The sequence below is a fragment of the Choloepus didactylus genome, chromosome 12, assembly GCF_015220235.1.
Source record: "Choloepus didactylus isolate mChoDid1 chromosome 12, mChoDid1.pri, whole genome shotgun sequence".
Classification (NCBI taxonomy): domain Eukaryota; kingdom Metazoa; phylum Chordata; class Mammalia; order Pilosa; family Megalonychidae; genus Choloepus; species Choloepus didactylus.
In genome coordinates, this window is record NC_051318.1 from 35690743 (window position 1) to 35707867 (window position 17125).

Sequence of the window (17125 nt, forward strand, 5' to 3'; positions counted from 1 at the left end):
TGAGGAAATTCGGAATTCAGTGGGCTTCTGACAGCATCTACCCTTCCCTCCTTCACAGAAGCCCATGCTGTGCATAGTCTAGGGGCTGGGAAGTGCCAGGAGCCCTCCTCCAATCACAGGGACTCGTGGGCACACGGCAGAGAGGGACTGTGAGGTATTTGAGCTGGAAAGTGAAGTGTGCAGCTCTGCAGCTCTAGAGTACTCTACCCACAGCCTGGAACAGATGGGACCACTGTGTCCTGGACTGGACTCCCTGACAAACTGCATGGGGCATACACCCAATCCACAGGGCTGGTGGTCCCCAGTGCACATGGAAAATTGGTGCACTTACTGGACCTCAACATGGTTTCAACCCCCACTCGGTGCACAGACAAAGTAGGGGAGAACTGGCTTGAGGGTAAAGAGGTGGCTCAGGAGCACCATCTGCTGGCAGGTCAGGGGAAATGCACTCCACTAAACTGTAGCTCTGCCAAATTACAGATTAATGTTCAAATAAGCCTGCATATCCTAAAAGAACCCTATCAACATAAGCAAATGCCAAGAGGCCAAAAACAACAAAAAACCATAAAGCATTTGAAGAAACCAGGAGATATGGATATCTTAAACGTCCAAATTAAAAAGCCAGAGGAGACACAGAACTTGGAGCAATTAACCAAAGAAGTATGCACAAACATCAATATCATGGCTCAGGACATAAGGGGCATGAAGAAGACACTAGAAGAGCATAAAGAAGAATTTTCAAAAGTGAATAAAAAATAGCAGACCTTACAGAAATAAAAGATACTGTTAATCAAATTGAAAAGATTCTTGATACACATAACCCAAGATTTGAAGAGGTAGAGGAAAAAGACAGTAAACTCAAGGATAGAGTGTTGGAAAGTGAAAGCACAAAAGAATGAATGGTGAAAAAAATAAAAAAATTTGAAATGGATCTCAGAGAAATGATGGACAATATGAAGTGCACACATATAAGAATCACTGGTGTTCCAGAAGGTGAAGAATAGAGTAAAGGGCTAGGAAGAGTATCTGAAGACATTACTGGGGAAAACTTCCCAACCCTTCTAAACAACAAATATACAAATCAGATGTCCAAAGAACTCCAAATAGAATAAATCCAAATAAACCCATTCTGAGACATATTCTGATCAGATTGTCAAATGCTGAAGAGAAGGAGAAAGTTCTGAAAGAAGCAAGGGAGAAGAGATTCACCACATACAAGGGAAACAACAAAAGAATAAGTAGTGACTACACAGTGGGCACCAGAGAGAATAAATAAAACCAAAACTTGGTTTTTGCAGAATATCAACAAGATTGACAAACACTTAGCTACACTGACAAAGTAAAAAACAAACAAACAAACAAAAAAACCCAAATGAAATAATAAATTAGAGGGGGACATTACTGCAGATCCCAAAGAAATATAAAAAATCATAAGAGGATAGTATCAACAACTGTGCCCCAACAAACTAGATATTTAGAGGAAACAGATAATTTCCTGGAAACATAAGAACAACCTAGAGTGATCAGAGAAGAAATAGAAGACCTCAAGAAACCAATCACAAGTAAAGAGATTCAATCATTAATCAAACAGCTTCCTACAAATAAAAGCCCAGGGCCACATGGCTTCACAGGGAATTCTACCAAACTTTTCAAAACGAACTGACACCAATCCTACTTAAACTATTTCAAAGGGAGTTTATCTGGTTACAAATTTGTCATCTGAAGGCCATGAAAATGTCCAAATTAAGGCATCAATACAAGTAAACCTTCACCAAAGGAAGGCCAAAGGCATCCAGAAAACCTTTGTTAGCTGGGAAGGTATGTGGCTGGCATCTCCTGAACTTGGGTGGTGTTCCAGCAACTCTCTCAGCTCCTGTGTATTCTTCAAAATGTTGCTCTTGGGGCATTTTGTCCTCACTTACCTTCTCCGGAGCAAACTCTGGGCTAGCATTTCCGAACCATTATCAAAAGTCTGCTGACATTGGCCATCTCCAAAATGTCTTTCTCAGCTGCTCTTCAAAATGTTACTCTAAGCTGCTCTTCAAAATGTCCCTCTCAGCTACCCTGAGGTCCTTCTATTTGTGAGCTCTTCTATAGGACACAAGTGATTAAATCAGACCCACACTGAATGGGTGGAGCCCATATTGCCATGGAAATTATCCAATCAAACTTTTCACTCACAGCTGATTGAGTCATATCTCCACAGAAACACTCAATCAAACAATTCCAACCTAATCAACACTAACACATCTGCCCCCACAAGATAGCATTAAAGAACATGGCATTTTGGGGAACATAATACATTCAAACTGGCACAGACACAATAAAAAATCATACACCATGACCAAGTGAGGTTCATTCCAGGCAAGCAAGGGTGGTTCAACATGAGAAAATCAATCAGTATAATACAATACATTAACAAATCAAAAGGGAAAAATCAAATAATCATCTCAATAGGTGCTGAAAAAGCATTCGACAAAATTTAGCATCCTTTTTGATAAAAACTTCGAAAGATAAGAACTGAAGGAAACTTCCTAAATATGATAAATGGGCACATATGAAAAACCCACAGCCAGCATAGTACTCAATGGCGAGAAACAGAAAGCCTTCCCTCTAAGGTCAGGAATGAGTCAAGGATGTCTGCTGTTACCACTGTTATTCAACATTGTGCTGGAAGGTCTTGCCAGAGCAATTAGGAAAGAGAAAGAAATAAAAGGCATCCAAATTGGAAAAGAAGAAGTAAAACTGCCATTATTTGCAAATGATACGATATTGTATTAGGAAAACCCTGAGAAATCGACAACACAGCTACATGAGCTAATAAATAAATTAAGCAAAGTGGCAGGATACAAGATTAATGCACATAAGTCAGTAATGTTCCTATATACAAGAAATGACTTAACTGAAGAGACACTCAAGAAAAAGATTCCATTCATAATAGCAATGAAAAAAATCAAGTACCTAGGAATAAACTTAACCAAGGACGTAAAAGACTTCTATGCAGAAAATTACATAACTTTACAAAAAGAAATAAAAGGGGACCTAAAGAGATGGAATGCTATTCCGTGTTCATGGATAGGAAGGCTAAACATCGTTAAGATGCCAATCTTACACAAACTGAACTATAGATTCAATGCAATTTCAAACAAAATTCCAACAACCTACTTTGCAGACCTGGAAAAGCTAGTTATCAAATTTATTTGGAAGGGAAAGGGGCCTCACATGGCTAAAACATTCTAAAAAAGAAAAACGAAGTGGGAGGATTTATACTTCTCACTTTGAAGCTTATTATAAAGCCACGTAGTCAAAACAGTATGGTAGTGGCACAAAAATAGACATATTGATCAATGAAATTGAATTGACAATTCAGAAATAGACTCCCAGATGTATGGCAGACTAATTTTTTATAAGGCTTCCAAACCCACTGAACTGGGACATAAGAGTCTCTTCAACAAATGGGGCAGGGAGAACTGGATATCCATATCCAAAAGAATGAAAGAGGACCCCTACCACACACCCTATACAAAAATTAACTTAAAGTGGATCAAAGACCTCAATGTAAGAGATAGTACCATAAAACTCCTAGAAGATAATTTGGGAAACATCTTCAATATCTAATATTAGGGGGTCGCTTCTTAGACCTTACATCCACAGCACAAGCAATGAAAGAAAAAATAGGTAAATGGGAACTCCTCAAAATTAAAAGCTTCTGTACCTCAAAGGAATTTGTCAAAAAGGTAAAGAGGCAGCCAACTCAATGGGAGAAAATACCTGGAAACCATGTATCTGAAAAGAGACTGATATCTTGCATATATAAAGAGATCCTACAGCTCAACGATAACAGTACAAATAGCCCAATTATAAAATGGGCAAAAGATATGAAAAGACATTTCTCTGAGGAGGAAATACAAATGGCTAAAAAACAAATTAAAAAAATGTTCATCTTCACTAGCTATTAAGGAGATGCAAATCAAGACCATAATGAGATACCATCTCACAACAATAAGAATGGCTGCCATTAAACAAACAGGAAACTATAAATGCTGTAGAGGATGTGGAGAAATTGGAACTCTTATTTATTGCTGGTGGGACTGTAAAATGGTACAGCCACTCTGGAAGACAGTTTGGTGGTTCGTCAGAAAACTAGGTATCGAGTTACCCTCCGATCCAGCAATTTCGCTTCTTGGTACATACCCAGAAGATCTGAAAGCAGTGACACAGATACTTGCACACCAATGTTCATAGCGGCATTGTTCACAATTGCCAAGTGGTGGAAACTATCCAAATGTTCTTCAACAGACGAGTAGATAAACAAAAGTGGTATATACATATGATGGAATAGTATGCAGCAGCATGAAGGAACAATGTTGTGAGACATATGACAACATGAATGAACCTTGAAGACATAATGCCAAGTGAAATAAGCCAGACACAAAAGGAGAGATATTATATGTTACCACTAATGTGAACTCCGTGAAAACATAAAATAAGTATCTTATAATATAGAATATAGGAGACCTAGAGATAGCTGAAGCTAGTGAAAGGGGAACGATAATCTAATATGTACAGACATGATAATGAAGATGATCTCAACATACAGGAATGGTCAGGTGTGACTATGGTTCATTAACAGGTATATAAATATCAGTGATGCATTGAAGGCAAACATGTTCATAAATGGTTATTTAAAGGCATGTAACCCAAAAAATAGCACCTCAAACCTAAATAACTATTAGGTATGACACTCGTGCAGAGGGTTAACAACAGAGTGGTATGGAAAAACTACTCATTATGTATTAATGACTATATTTAATACGAAAATCTTACCAACTCTACACTAATACCAGGGATGAATAATTAGCAGCTGATAAAAGCTCTGAGATGTACTATGCTACAATAATTGTTTAAAATTGCACATGAAGATGACTGTACAACTAAGTGAAGATAATATACCTACCGTTTATCTTGGGATAGAATATATACTAAGTAAAGTTAGGAACCCACTACTTAATTAACTAAACCCTCAACCTGAGGTTTACTCTTGTGAAATTTAGGCTTTTGTAAATAGGAGGCTAAGCCCTCCTATAATTACGACTAAGAGGCACCTCCATGGAACCTCTTTTGTTGCTCAGATGTGGCCTTTCTCTCTCTAAGCCCAATTCGACAAATAAATTCATTAACACTCCCCACCCCCCCTCCCCACGAGGGATATGACTCCTAGGGGAATAATCTCCCTGAAGACGTGGGACATGATTCCCAGAAATGAGCCTGGTCCTGGCAGTGAGGGATTGAAAATGCCTATTAGACCAAACGGGGGAAAAATAAAGGTAACAAGCTAAGGTCACAGTGGCTGAGTGATCCCAAATAGACCGAGAGGCTATCCTGGAAGTTTCTCTTATGCAAGCTCTAGTTAGACATCCCAAATGGCCACAATATGCCATGCCCTTACCAAAAGTAGTCCCCAAATACCTAGGTTCCTACCTAAGATTCCGTAAAAGATTCACTCAGTTAGTTTTATCTTTCAGAAACTTAAATCTACCAGAGTGCTCCTATACCAGACAAGTCCTAAAACCCAGAGGCAACAGCCTCTTAAAGATCAACTATCAGATGCAGCCCCTTCCCCATACTGTCAACACCCCCTTTCAATGTGAACAAGTTAGGGTGCTCACGGCCTAGACACCCCTGAAGATGGAGAAGGAGATTAAGTGAAAGGAAGGGGTAGCAACAAACAATATAAGATTTAACAAAGATCTATGAATAATGAAACTGTACATAAAATTATGTATTTGGATGCTGGGGTGTTGGAATGGCTGAAAGGAGGTAAATGACATGGTGGAACTGTAGCCTACAGCATCTTTTGGGATTTGCTCTAAGGCTGCTCATTGAATTGTGCCTTGAAAGTCTTCACCTTTCTGTAAATACCTTATATTGCATAACAAGGAAAGAACTGAAACTGGAACTGTAACTCATAACAATTTTTGAAATTAGAAATTTCATCATTCTGTAAACCTTAATGAATGTATTGACCTAGGCTTAAGTATCATTGGCCACCAACATAATCAAAAGAGAGACAATCAGACCTTATGTGCCTCTTAATGGATGCACACCACACCATTTATAATGCAGTCTTGTAAAGAAAAAAAAAAAAAAAAAAAAAATGGCACCTGAATCTAATTAAACTTCTAAATCCATTTATAAAGGACTCCAGTAAGAGGATTATGACCCATCCTGAATGAGGTGGGTCACACCTTAGCCAAAGTAGCCTCCTAAAAAAGTCTTACTTACAATGCATCCACACTTAAAGAAATGGATTAACTTCAAGAACATGTTTTTCTGGGGTACATTCAGCTTCAAACCACCACCCCATCACTGGTCTTCTCTGATCACAACAGTGATTGCAAATCACATCATATTATCTCCTATTCAAAACTCTCCAAAAGCTTCACAATGTGTTTCAAATAAAATCCAAATTCTTTGGCCTAAAGAAACCATATATGGTCTGGTCCCTGTCTATCTTTTCATTCCCTCTCTCATCTTAAACATACTCAAGATACTGGCCTTCCTTGTGACTTTCACACATATCTAGATTGTTTTTGTCTCAGTGCCTTTGCACTTGCCATTCTTTGTACCTGGGACCGTCTTCCCCCTGATTTTTGCTTGGCTGCTCACTTGTCATCATATATCTCAATTCAGTGTTAGCTATGCAGCAAACTACCCTAGTCAAAGTTACTCCCTCTAAGTCACTTTCTATCAACCATTCTATAATTGCATACTTCATAAAACTTCTTAGTACTAAAACTATCTTATTTATGTGTTTAAATGTTTGGTAGGTACCTACCCCCTAGCAGAATATACACCTTCTCACTGATGTACACCCCTAGAGTCTAGAAAACTGCCTAGATCATACTTGGCATTCAGTAAGTATAAAGTACCTTCTACTCAAGCGATACTACTACTACTAATAATAATAGTTACTTCCTTATGATGAGAGGGTTGGACTCATCCACAGGTGAATGCAAATAATCTGCAATATGTTAAAAGGCACAAGTTACATCAATGACTATATGAACCATAGAAATAAGTACCAATAAGTTGCCATTAACTTTGTGTTCAATATAAAGCGGTCACAATTACATATATGATGACTGTACTCTTTTATCTTTTTACTTTACGACAATCTGTACACTTCCATTAAAAATACAAAACCAAAGAATATTGTGCCCAAACCAGACATATCTCAACAATAAGGACTAATGCTATAGAAAATAGGGAAATAAAATTTCATTCAAAACTGGAATTTGCCTCTATACAGGAAACAGGAATATACACTTTTCCCACAGTCTAGGATAAAGACAATCAGGTTTTAGTATCCACAAAGAACAAAGTACCACTGCCTACAATGAGGCTATGTATGCCAAAACAAATATGAACTAACCACATGATAAGCTAACAGCAAAAGGTAAGATAAAATAAAAACTAAGACTTTCATTTCCATGAAACATATTCTATCCTTATTAAAGTATTTTTCAAATATTTTAACCTTTTTCCTATTTTAAATGACCCTTCATGACTGATAAAAATTTTCTTCTTTTCTTAGTTTGATATTTTGCCCCAACATTTACAAAATATACTCCATTTTTTTTCATTTCAGAAAAGAATATTTTAGAAGACTTTGTTAAAATGATTTCAACATAAGTTAGAGTCAAATTTATACAAAATTAGCATATTACTCATTCTCAGGAAAGCAGGAACATTCAAAAAATCAAATGTTCAAAAAACATCTTCATAGGCAATTAAAACCAGAGACAATTTCGCCTTTAAAAGTAATCTCACTGAACAGTAAGAGGAAGAAATAGTAATGTTTTTCTTTACCCCCTCACTGATTTTCAACTTGATAATATGTTTTAAAGACCATTAATATGGGATTTGTCTTTTTGGTCTCCAGTGCAGCTGCCTGTATTATTTTCCATATTTACTACAATCAGTGTTTATATTACTCAAATTTCTCTTCTGGCAGCCACTAAAATTTAATTCTCTAACAGACAGTAAGGGATAAAAATTATGTGTGTGTGTGTGTGTGTGTGTATGTGGTTGGGGGGGCAGGTAGGAAGACATTTTCCCATTATATTTTAAAAAGTAACCCCAAATTCTAAAATATATGCCACTAATGACCTAGAAGACTGCTAAGCTTCGAGGACTTCATTCCAAAAGCAGATAGATTGTCATTAAATTTAGTATTTAAAATTGTAACTGTAAATAAATCTCAGCCGTTATATAGTGATTAAATTTTTTGACGCATAGTGAAAGGAGTTCTTTTTGTTCTACTGGTGGGCTTGTTTCTAAGACATGTAACTATAATTGATGTTTTCAGAATGGGAAAAGGAGATGGTTAATAATTATTCTTTTATTTCCTACTTCTTTATGGAAAAAAATATCTATCTCTGCTGATTCTAAATTATATATTTATATTTCCCATACATCCTAAATAAATGGTTTCATATTGTATTTGATGACTCTAAAATAATCATATGCATATAGTACAAAATAATAACTAAATATTTCTAAGGCTGTAGGGATAGAGAGAAACATTTTAAAGACATGGAAAACATTTATTTTAGGACCAAAAACATAAGATGATTATTTCCAAATCCACTTATTTTTGTACTGGTAAAGCATAAGCAAAATTGTAAGCCATTTCTCATAATTAAAGGTAATGATAAAGAAATCTTTTAGCTGAAGTATTCAAATATCTTTACAATTTGTTAGGATTAAAACTAAAGTTGTGAAAGCTATTTTAATCTAAAAAACTGAAGAAAAAAATAACTTAAATTCAACTTTCTTTCCTCTGAGGATGAAAAATCTGTTTTCTTCAAAAACAGAAAATTAAAGTTAAGTCAAAACAATCCATCCAAATTCTGTGTCTATAGCATTTTTAAATACATCACATAGTTATGCAATCTGCAAACACTATAATAATACTTTTCCCCATAATATTTATGTGCTCATATAATATTCTATATTTCATAGGCCCACTGAACATGTTATCATCTTAGGTAATTTATTTAATACTGCAATCAATTTATAAGTAATCCACTTAATCTGGTATTCTGTACTAAATAACATGAGATTCATGTGACACTATTCCAAATTTGTCTGCTTCAACATAGAAAATTAGTTCCACTTAGTTGACTATCAATGACCTATTCAATAAAGAATGCAGTCATGCTGCAACCAGCTTTGTACTGTTATTTATAATAAATTTATCTTCTATTGAAAATATTTAAGTAAGAATATGAAAAATAAAAAGAGAAAAGCCTTCAAAGGTATACCATGAATAGCTTCACATCGCACAAATGCAGAAATTGTTAGCAGGATCTCAAGATATTTTCAAAAGTATTTAGTTACTCTTCAGGCCTGTAGAAAACCTGCTGTGAGCAGGTGGATAGAAGAAATCACGCCACACAAAGAAACAGGCCAATAGCAGTTAGTCTGCTCTGCTTGCAAATGTTCAAACAACATGACTATGCAAAATGAAAATCTAGCATGTAAAATGCTAACAAGAAAAAATATATTAAACCCCAGCAAACAAATTACACTATAAGAAATGGAAAACTATTAGAGTTGTTCAACATAAAAGTGAAGAAGTTTCTTTCATGGTAAAAAACAAAACAAAACAAAGCAAAACTTCACAAGAATGGAGTATTAACACAGTAATAAAAAAAGTTCTTTTCATCCAGTATGTCCCACACTGCAAAGGTGCTAGTGTATAGGAAGAGAGCACAAAGAGAGATCTCAACACATACAGAACACAGCAAATATTTTGTTTTGCTTCAACACCTAAGGGTATAATTTCTACTTCTAAGAAATAATTCTAATTTTTGTTACACTTCTAAATTTAAAAAGTTTCTCAACTAGACAATAAATTTATCTTCTGTTTAAATTAAAATTCATCTATCCCTAATTTTAAATTATAAAAATCAAACCAAAACTGTGGTTGAAACATGGGGGAACATTTCAAAAGTCAGTATGTTTTTTCTTCTAAAAATACTCCTTGATTTACAAAAGGTTTTATTTCTATTTTGTCCAATCCAATAGCCACTAGCCAAATGTGGCCCCTCAGAACTTAAAATGTGGCTAACGTGATTCAGAAATTAAATTTTCAGTTTTATTTACTTTTCATTAACTTTCATTTAATTGCTGTATAAAACAAAATATTATTCTGTTAAATACAATTTTATTGTTTTGGTGAGACTTTAATCAATTTCACTTTAATCATTAATAGCTCAAGATATTGTTGTACTGTCATACGTGTGTGTCATTTCTAGAATCTCACTAAATTTTTTATATTGCTTCATGTTGGATGTATCTGGTTAAATAAAATGTATTAGTAAAATTAATTTCACCTCTTTAATGTAGCTACTAAAAAATTAAAATTACACATGACTCATATTGTATTTTTTTTGGACAGTGCTGTTTTATTCCAAAACTTTTTAAGTTAATCAAAATATATCATTTCACACACGTAAAAAAGAAAAATGATTGTTAAGAGTTTCAGATCACACCATAAAGACCTATTTAATAAACATCATTACCCATGTACTCCACATTTCCCATGAAAATAGTAGGAAAATACAGGTAAATATACAACATAAAAAATAAAATGTAAAATATCAGTTTATTTTTCTTGAAAGGTGGTATTCAAAGAAGTTTTCTCAATTATTAGAGGATAAAGAAATAGATGAAAACTTATGAACATTCTAAAGAGGCTCTTTAAATATCAAGATCTTTCAATGTTTATGAACCTGGTTATTTATTATAAAGTTATTTCATTTCAAAATATATAACCTCCTCCTTTCACAGATAGAAGCATCAATAGGTCTACGCTTAAGTTTATCAACAGTTAGAATTTTCTCCAAGAGTATGATTTTCTTGAAGTCTGAAGAGAAAAGGATTTATATTAGTGAGGTGGATTTATCAGGGTAAAAGACTATATGAAGTAGATTTAACTGAGCAATGAATAGTGATACAGTAAAAGAGAAAATGAACAATGTGTGCACAAATCTTTAAGAAAAAAAACAAAAAGAACTAAGAATAGCCTAAGGCAGAACTTTTTCTATACCTATCAATAGGTGGTACTTGTTGACCCTAGATAGGTTAGGTGCAAAGAGCAAATAGGGGCAAATAGGAAAGAATACTTACTTGACTGGAAGACAAGTACTTGATAAGAAAAATACCTTTGTGGGAAGGTCCTCCTGTGTCTCTTTGCTTTCACAGAAACTATGGTGAACTGCATCTGCATTACTTGATCACACTATCCAATGGAATCTGAATTTTGCAAATGTTGGAAGGTCAGAAATTAAAGAATCAATAAAATGGCTAAGAAGGCTATCTTACGAACATAGCTTAATTTAATGAAGGCTTAGAAGAAATAAATCTAAATCTTAAAGTGAAAGTATAGATAGGACAGATTTGTTTCTGAAATTCTAAAACATGAGATGACTCTATGCATCCATCCAACCACCTACCTACCCACTTACATACCACCTCTCAACCCACTCACCCACCCATCCAATAACTGAGTCCTTTACATGTGCCAGCAACTCAGCAAGGTAGTAGAAATTCAAAGTCAAATAAATCAGGAAACCAACTGTTTAGGTCATTTAAAAGAAGTTAGTAAACTATGAAATTCATTATCCCAAAGACGGCACATGCCAAAACACAATTTATTTTTAGTTTAAAATAATTTAATGTATAATACTAAGTTAATGAGTTTTACCAATGAAAATCAGGAAAGTGAATAGAAAAGGTGAACTGACTGGGATTGGAAGGTGAATAGAGGAGATAATTCCTAAAGCACAGGCATGCTGCCTCCCCAATTATTTTATCATCTAATCAGATCAAGATGTTAAATGCTGAGCCACTCCAGTCACAAGCACCAGAAGGCAGCAGGAATGTTGGAGAGTGGCCTGTAAACTCTGTCTGCAGTCTGAAGAGCTTACCCTTCAATTCCAAACCTTTCCTGAATGGTTTAACAGGAAAACCTGGGATGGTCAAACTTGAGTGGGTATTTGTAGATAGCTATGTGAACACACAGCTTGCAAATACAGAAGAATACATAAATGCGGCATCATCTGGACATCTGGATGAAGTTTTATGAAGCGGAATAATGTCCTTTATATTAGAGGTAAAGGAGAAGAGGAAGAAGATGGAGAAATGAGAGAATAGAATCTAGTGCAGGAGATTTTTTGAAATACATATTCCAAGACAATAAAGATTTATTTTTCAACTGGAAAAAAAAAGATGTTAAATGTTATTTTTCACATAGTCCCAGGGATTCAGCAATAAAATGAAACAGGTGCTGAGTACCCACACATTCTAAAGTAAGATGCTAGAATGGGCTTCTTAGTAGAACTTCTAAGAAACTGTGAAAACCAGCAATTGTCCATCTCCCACCACAAGAGAATATGGGAAATTAAAAATAAGTTAGAAGAAGTCAAATTCTTAGAATCTGGGGTATAGAGTTGTCACTGTGCTTTGTGGTTGACTTTTTCCTTAACACTACCATAGAGGGAGGAGAGAAAGTAGCTTACTCTCACACCTTAAGCTAAGTGAAAGAGATATCATAAAAATCACTTCATTTTCAGTAGAAACCTTGGATTTTAAGACACTCCTAAGGAAGATGGAGCAAGAAGAGGAGCTTACAATACAAGAGTCTGGTGAGAAAAAAGATTTGCAAATATTTCCTGTAGGCCAGATGTGGACTATGCAGAAGACAATCAAGCTGGGTCATTTTGAGAGGGACCTTCCCAAACAGAACATCTAGAGGCATGAAACAGAGTTCACAGAGGGTTGGAGAATCAGGAGGTTGAACACAACTGGAAAAGACACAGGCTGCATTAAGGATTCTGCAGGTGAGGAATTCCTAAATATTACTTGTCTAAAAAATCTAACAAAATTGTCCTAGAAAATACCAGCCAACTTTGAACATCTGCCAAGCCCAGAAAGCACAAATGCCAGATGATATATCCATCCTGGTCAATTTTGTTCTGCCTTGTAACTCTCATCTATTCCCCATACTACAACTCTGGAGAGACCAATATAGCAGCTACCCAGTGGAAGAAGATCTAAAGCAAGAAAGAAGACAGCAACAATCTCATCTTCTAAAGTTTTCTTGATCTGAGGATGGACTGAACTGCAGGAGGGAGGTTTTGACATTACAATGAACTTAACTTTTTAACACCCCTTTCTCAACAAATTTAGAGTATTACTTATTACCTAGTAGGAACAGTAATGTACAGACTAAAAGAATTATCAGCTTTTTTAATGCAATTTTATTGAGATATATTCGCATAACATAAAATCCTCCAAAGTGTACAATCAGTTCTTCATAGTATCATATAGTTGTGCATTCATCACCACAATCAATCTTTGAATATTTTCATTACTCCAAAAAATAAAATAAAAATTAAAATAAAAAAACATCAAAAACATTTCATTCCCTTCATCCCTCATTGTTCATTTACTTATTTGCTTTTGTTAACATTCATTGTTTTTATTAATTTTATCACAAAATTAAAAAGCAAACAATAAAACAAACATTTCAAACAAAACCAAAACACAGGAATAAGAAAAAACAGCCAAATATAACAACATTGCTTCCAACATATTCTTACCATACCCCAAGAAAATTAACAAACCATAACCGAACAAAGGAATAAAAAAAAAATTCTAAAATAACTTAATTGCTGCCAACTTGTTCCTACCATGACCCCCAAAAATTAACAAACCATAGTTGTTCCAGAGCATTCCCATAACATTAAGTTTACCCTCCATAACTTATCTGTTCTTATTAAATTATCATCCCTCCTTCACTATTTGCTGTCTCGCTAGGTCCTCTCCCATACATTTTATTTTTATTTATTTATTTATTTATACAAGTATTTCTTGAACTTCGAATTTGCAGACTGAGCTCTGCAACTGGGCCATCCATATTTTCCACCTCTCCTTTTTTTTTTTTGTAAATCTTCATTTTATTGAGATATATTCACATACCACGCAGTCATACAAAACAAATCATACATTCATTTGTTCACAGTACCATTACATAGTTGTACATTCATCACCTAAATCAATCCCTGACACCTTCATTAGCACACACACAAAAATAACAAGAATAATAATTAAAGTGAAAAAGAGCAATTAAAGTAAAAAAGAACACTGGGTACCTTTGTCTGTTTGTTTGTTTGTTTCCTTCCCCTATTTTTCTACTCATCCATCCATAAACTAGACAAAGCGGAGTGTGGTCCTTATGGCTTTCCCAATCCCATTGTCACCCCTCATAAGCTACATTTTTATACAATTGTCTTCAAGATTCATGGGTTCTGGGTTGGAGTTTGATAGTTTCAGGTATCTGCCACCAGCTACCCCAATTCTTCAGAACTTAAAAAGGGTTGTCTAAATTGTGCGTAAGAGTGCCCACCAGAGTAACCTCTCGGCTCCTTTTGGAATCTCTCTGCCACTGAAGCTTATTTCATTTCCTTTCACATCCCCCTTTTGGTCAAGAAGATGTTCTCCATCCCACGATTCCGGGTCTACATTCCTCCTGGGAGTCATATTCCACGTTGCCAGGAAGACTCACTCCCCTGGGTGTCTGATCCCACGTAGTGGGGAGGGCAGTGATTTCACCTTTCAAGTTGGCTTAGGTAGAGAGAGAGGGCCACATCTGAGCAACAAAGAGGCATTCGGGAGGAGGCTCTTAGGCACAATTATAGGGAGGCCTAGCCTCTCCTTTACCGCAACAGTCTTCCCAAGGGTAAATCCTGTGGTAGAGGGCTCAACCCATCAAACCACCAGTCCCCTATGTCCGTGGTCATATTAGCAACCATCGAGATGGGGTAGGCCAATACCCCTGCATTCTCCACAGGCTCCTCAAGGAGGCTCTACATATGTTTTTCCCTGTTTTTTTTTAAATTTTTTTTTTTAAGTCAACTATATGAAAAATAAAAAAATAAAAAATAAAATAATCTTAAAAAAAAAATACAATAAAAGAACATTTCAAAGAGACCATAACAAAGGAGTAAGAAAAAGACAACTAACCTAAGATAACTACTTTATTTCCAACATGTTCCTACTCTACCCCAAGAAAGTTACCTAATATAGCAACATTTCTGTGAACTTGTTCCTACTATACCCATCAGAAATTAACAGACCATAGTCATTCCTGGGCATTCCCAGAACGTTAAATTTACGCATGATAGCTTATCTGTTCTTCTTGGATTATTGTTCCCCCTTCCTTAACTGCACTCTATTGCTAGTTCCCCTATGTTCTACATTATAAACCATTTATTTTACATTTTTCAAAGTTCACATTAGTGGTAGCATATAATATTTCTCTTTTTGTGCCTGGCTTATTTCACTCAGCATTATGTCTTCAAGGTTCATCTATGTTGTCATATGTTTCACGAGATTGTTCCTTCTTACTGCCATGTAGTATTCCATCGTGTGTATATACCACATTTTATTTATCCACTCATCTGCTGAAGGAAATTTGGGTTGTTTCCATCTCTTGGCAATTGTGAATAATGCTGCTATGAACATTGGCGTGCAGACATCTGTTCGTGTCACTGCTTTCCGATCTTCCGGGTATATACCGAGAAGTGCAATCGCTGGATCGAATGGTACTTCTATATCTAGTTTTCTAAGGAACTGCCAGACTGACTTCCAGAGAGGCTGAAGCATTATACAGTCCCACCAACAAGAAATAAGAGTTCCAGTTTCTCCACATCCCCTCCAGCATTTGTAGTTTCCTGGTTGCTTAATGGCAGCCATTCTAATCGGTCTGAGATGGTATCTCACTGTGGTCTTAATTTGCATCTCTCTAATAGCTAGTGACGCTGAACATATTTTCATGTCTTTCTTGGCCATTTGTATTTCCTCTTCAGAGAACTGTCTTTTCATATCTTTTGCCCATTTTAGAATTGGACTGTCTGTACTGTTGTCATTGTGTTGTAGGATTTCTTTATATATGCAAGATATCAGTCTTTTGTCAGATAAAAGGTTTCCAAAAATTTTTTCCCATTGAGTTGGCTGCCTCTTCACCTTTTTGACAAATTCCTTTGAGGTACAGAAACTTCTAAGCTTGAGGAGTTCCCATTTATCTATTTTTTCTTTTGTTGCTTGTGCTTTGGGTGTAAAGCCTAGGAAGTGGCCACCTAAAACAAGGTCTTGAAGATGTTTTCCTACATTATCTTCTAGGAGTTTTATGGTACTCTCTATTATATTGAGATCTTTGGTCCATTTTGAGTTAATTTTTCTGTAGGGGGTGAGGTAAGGGTCCTCTTTCATTCTTTTGGATATGGATATCCAACTCTCCCAGCCCCATTTGTTGAAAAGACCATTATGACCCAGTTCAGTGCCTTTGGGGGCCTTATGAAAGATCAGTCGGCCATAGATCTGGGGGTCTATCTCCGAATTCTCAATTCGATGCCATTGATCTATATGTCTATCTTCGTGCCAGTACCATGCTATTTTCACAACTGTGGTTTTATAATAAGCTTCAAAGTCAGGGAGTGTAAGTCCTCCCACTTCGTTTTTCTTTTTCAGAGTCTCTTTAGCAATGCAAGGCATCTTCCCGTTCCAAATAAACTTGCTAACTAGCTTTTCCAAGTCTGCAAAGTAGGTTGTTGGAATTTTGATTGGGATTGCATTGAATCTGTAGATGAGTTTGGGTAGAATTGACATCTTAATGACATTTAGCCTTCCTATTCAGGAACATGGAATATTTTTCCACTTTTAAGGTCCCCTTCTATTTCTTTTAGTAGAGTTATGTAGTTTTCTTTGTATAGGTCTTTTATATCTTTGGTTAAGTTTATTCCTAGGTACTTGATTTTTTTAGTTGCTATGGAAAATGGTATCTTTTTCTTGAGTGTATCTTCAGTTTGTTCATTTCTAGCATTTAGAAACATTACTGACTTATGTGCATTAATCTTGTATCCCGCTACTTTGCTAAATTTGTTTATGAGCTCCAGTAGCTGTATCGTCGATTTCTCGGGGTTTTCCAGATATAAGATCATATCATCTGCAAACAATGACAGTTTTACTTCTTCTTTTCCAATTTGGATGCCTT

The 17125-nt window shown here is 35.6% G+C and overlaps 1 protein-coding gene and 1 pseudogene across 4 annotated transcripts in view; one reads left to right on the top strand and one right to left on the bottom strand.

Annotated features, from left to right (window-relative positions):
- PCCA (propionyl-CoA carboxylase subunit alpha) overlaps window positions 1–17125 on the bottom strand; it is a 599270-nt gene that overhangs the window by 104201 nt on the left and 477944 nt on the right. Inside the window, exon 21 of one of the 4 annotated variants that reach the window (XR_005211057.1) lies at window positions 11235–11325. The exons of the other annotated variants lie outside the window; for them this stretch is intronic. The gene's annotated coding sequence lies outside the window, so the exon portion shown is untranslated. The remainder of the gene's footprint in view (window positions 1–11234; window positions 11326–17125) is intronic. 4 annotated transcript variants of the gene reach the window in all.
- LOC119507422 lies at window positions 11903–12225 on the top strand (annotated as a pseudogene).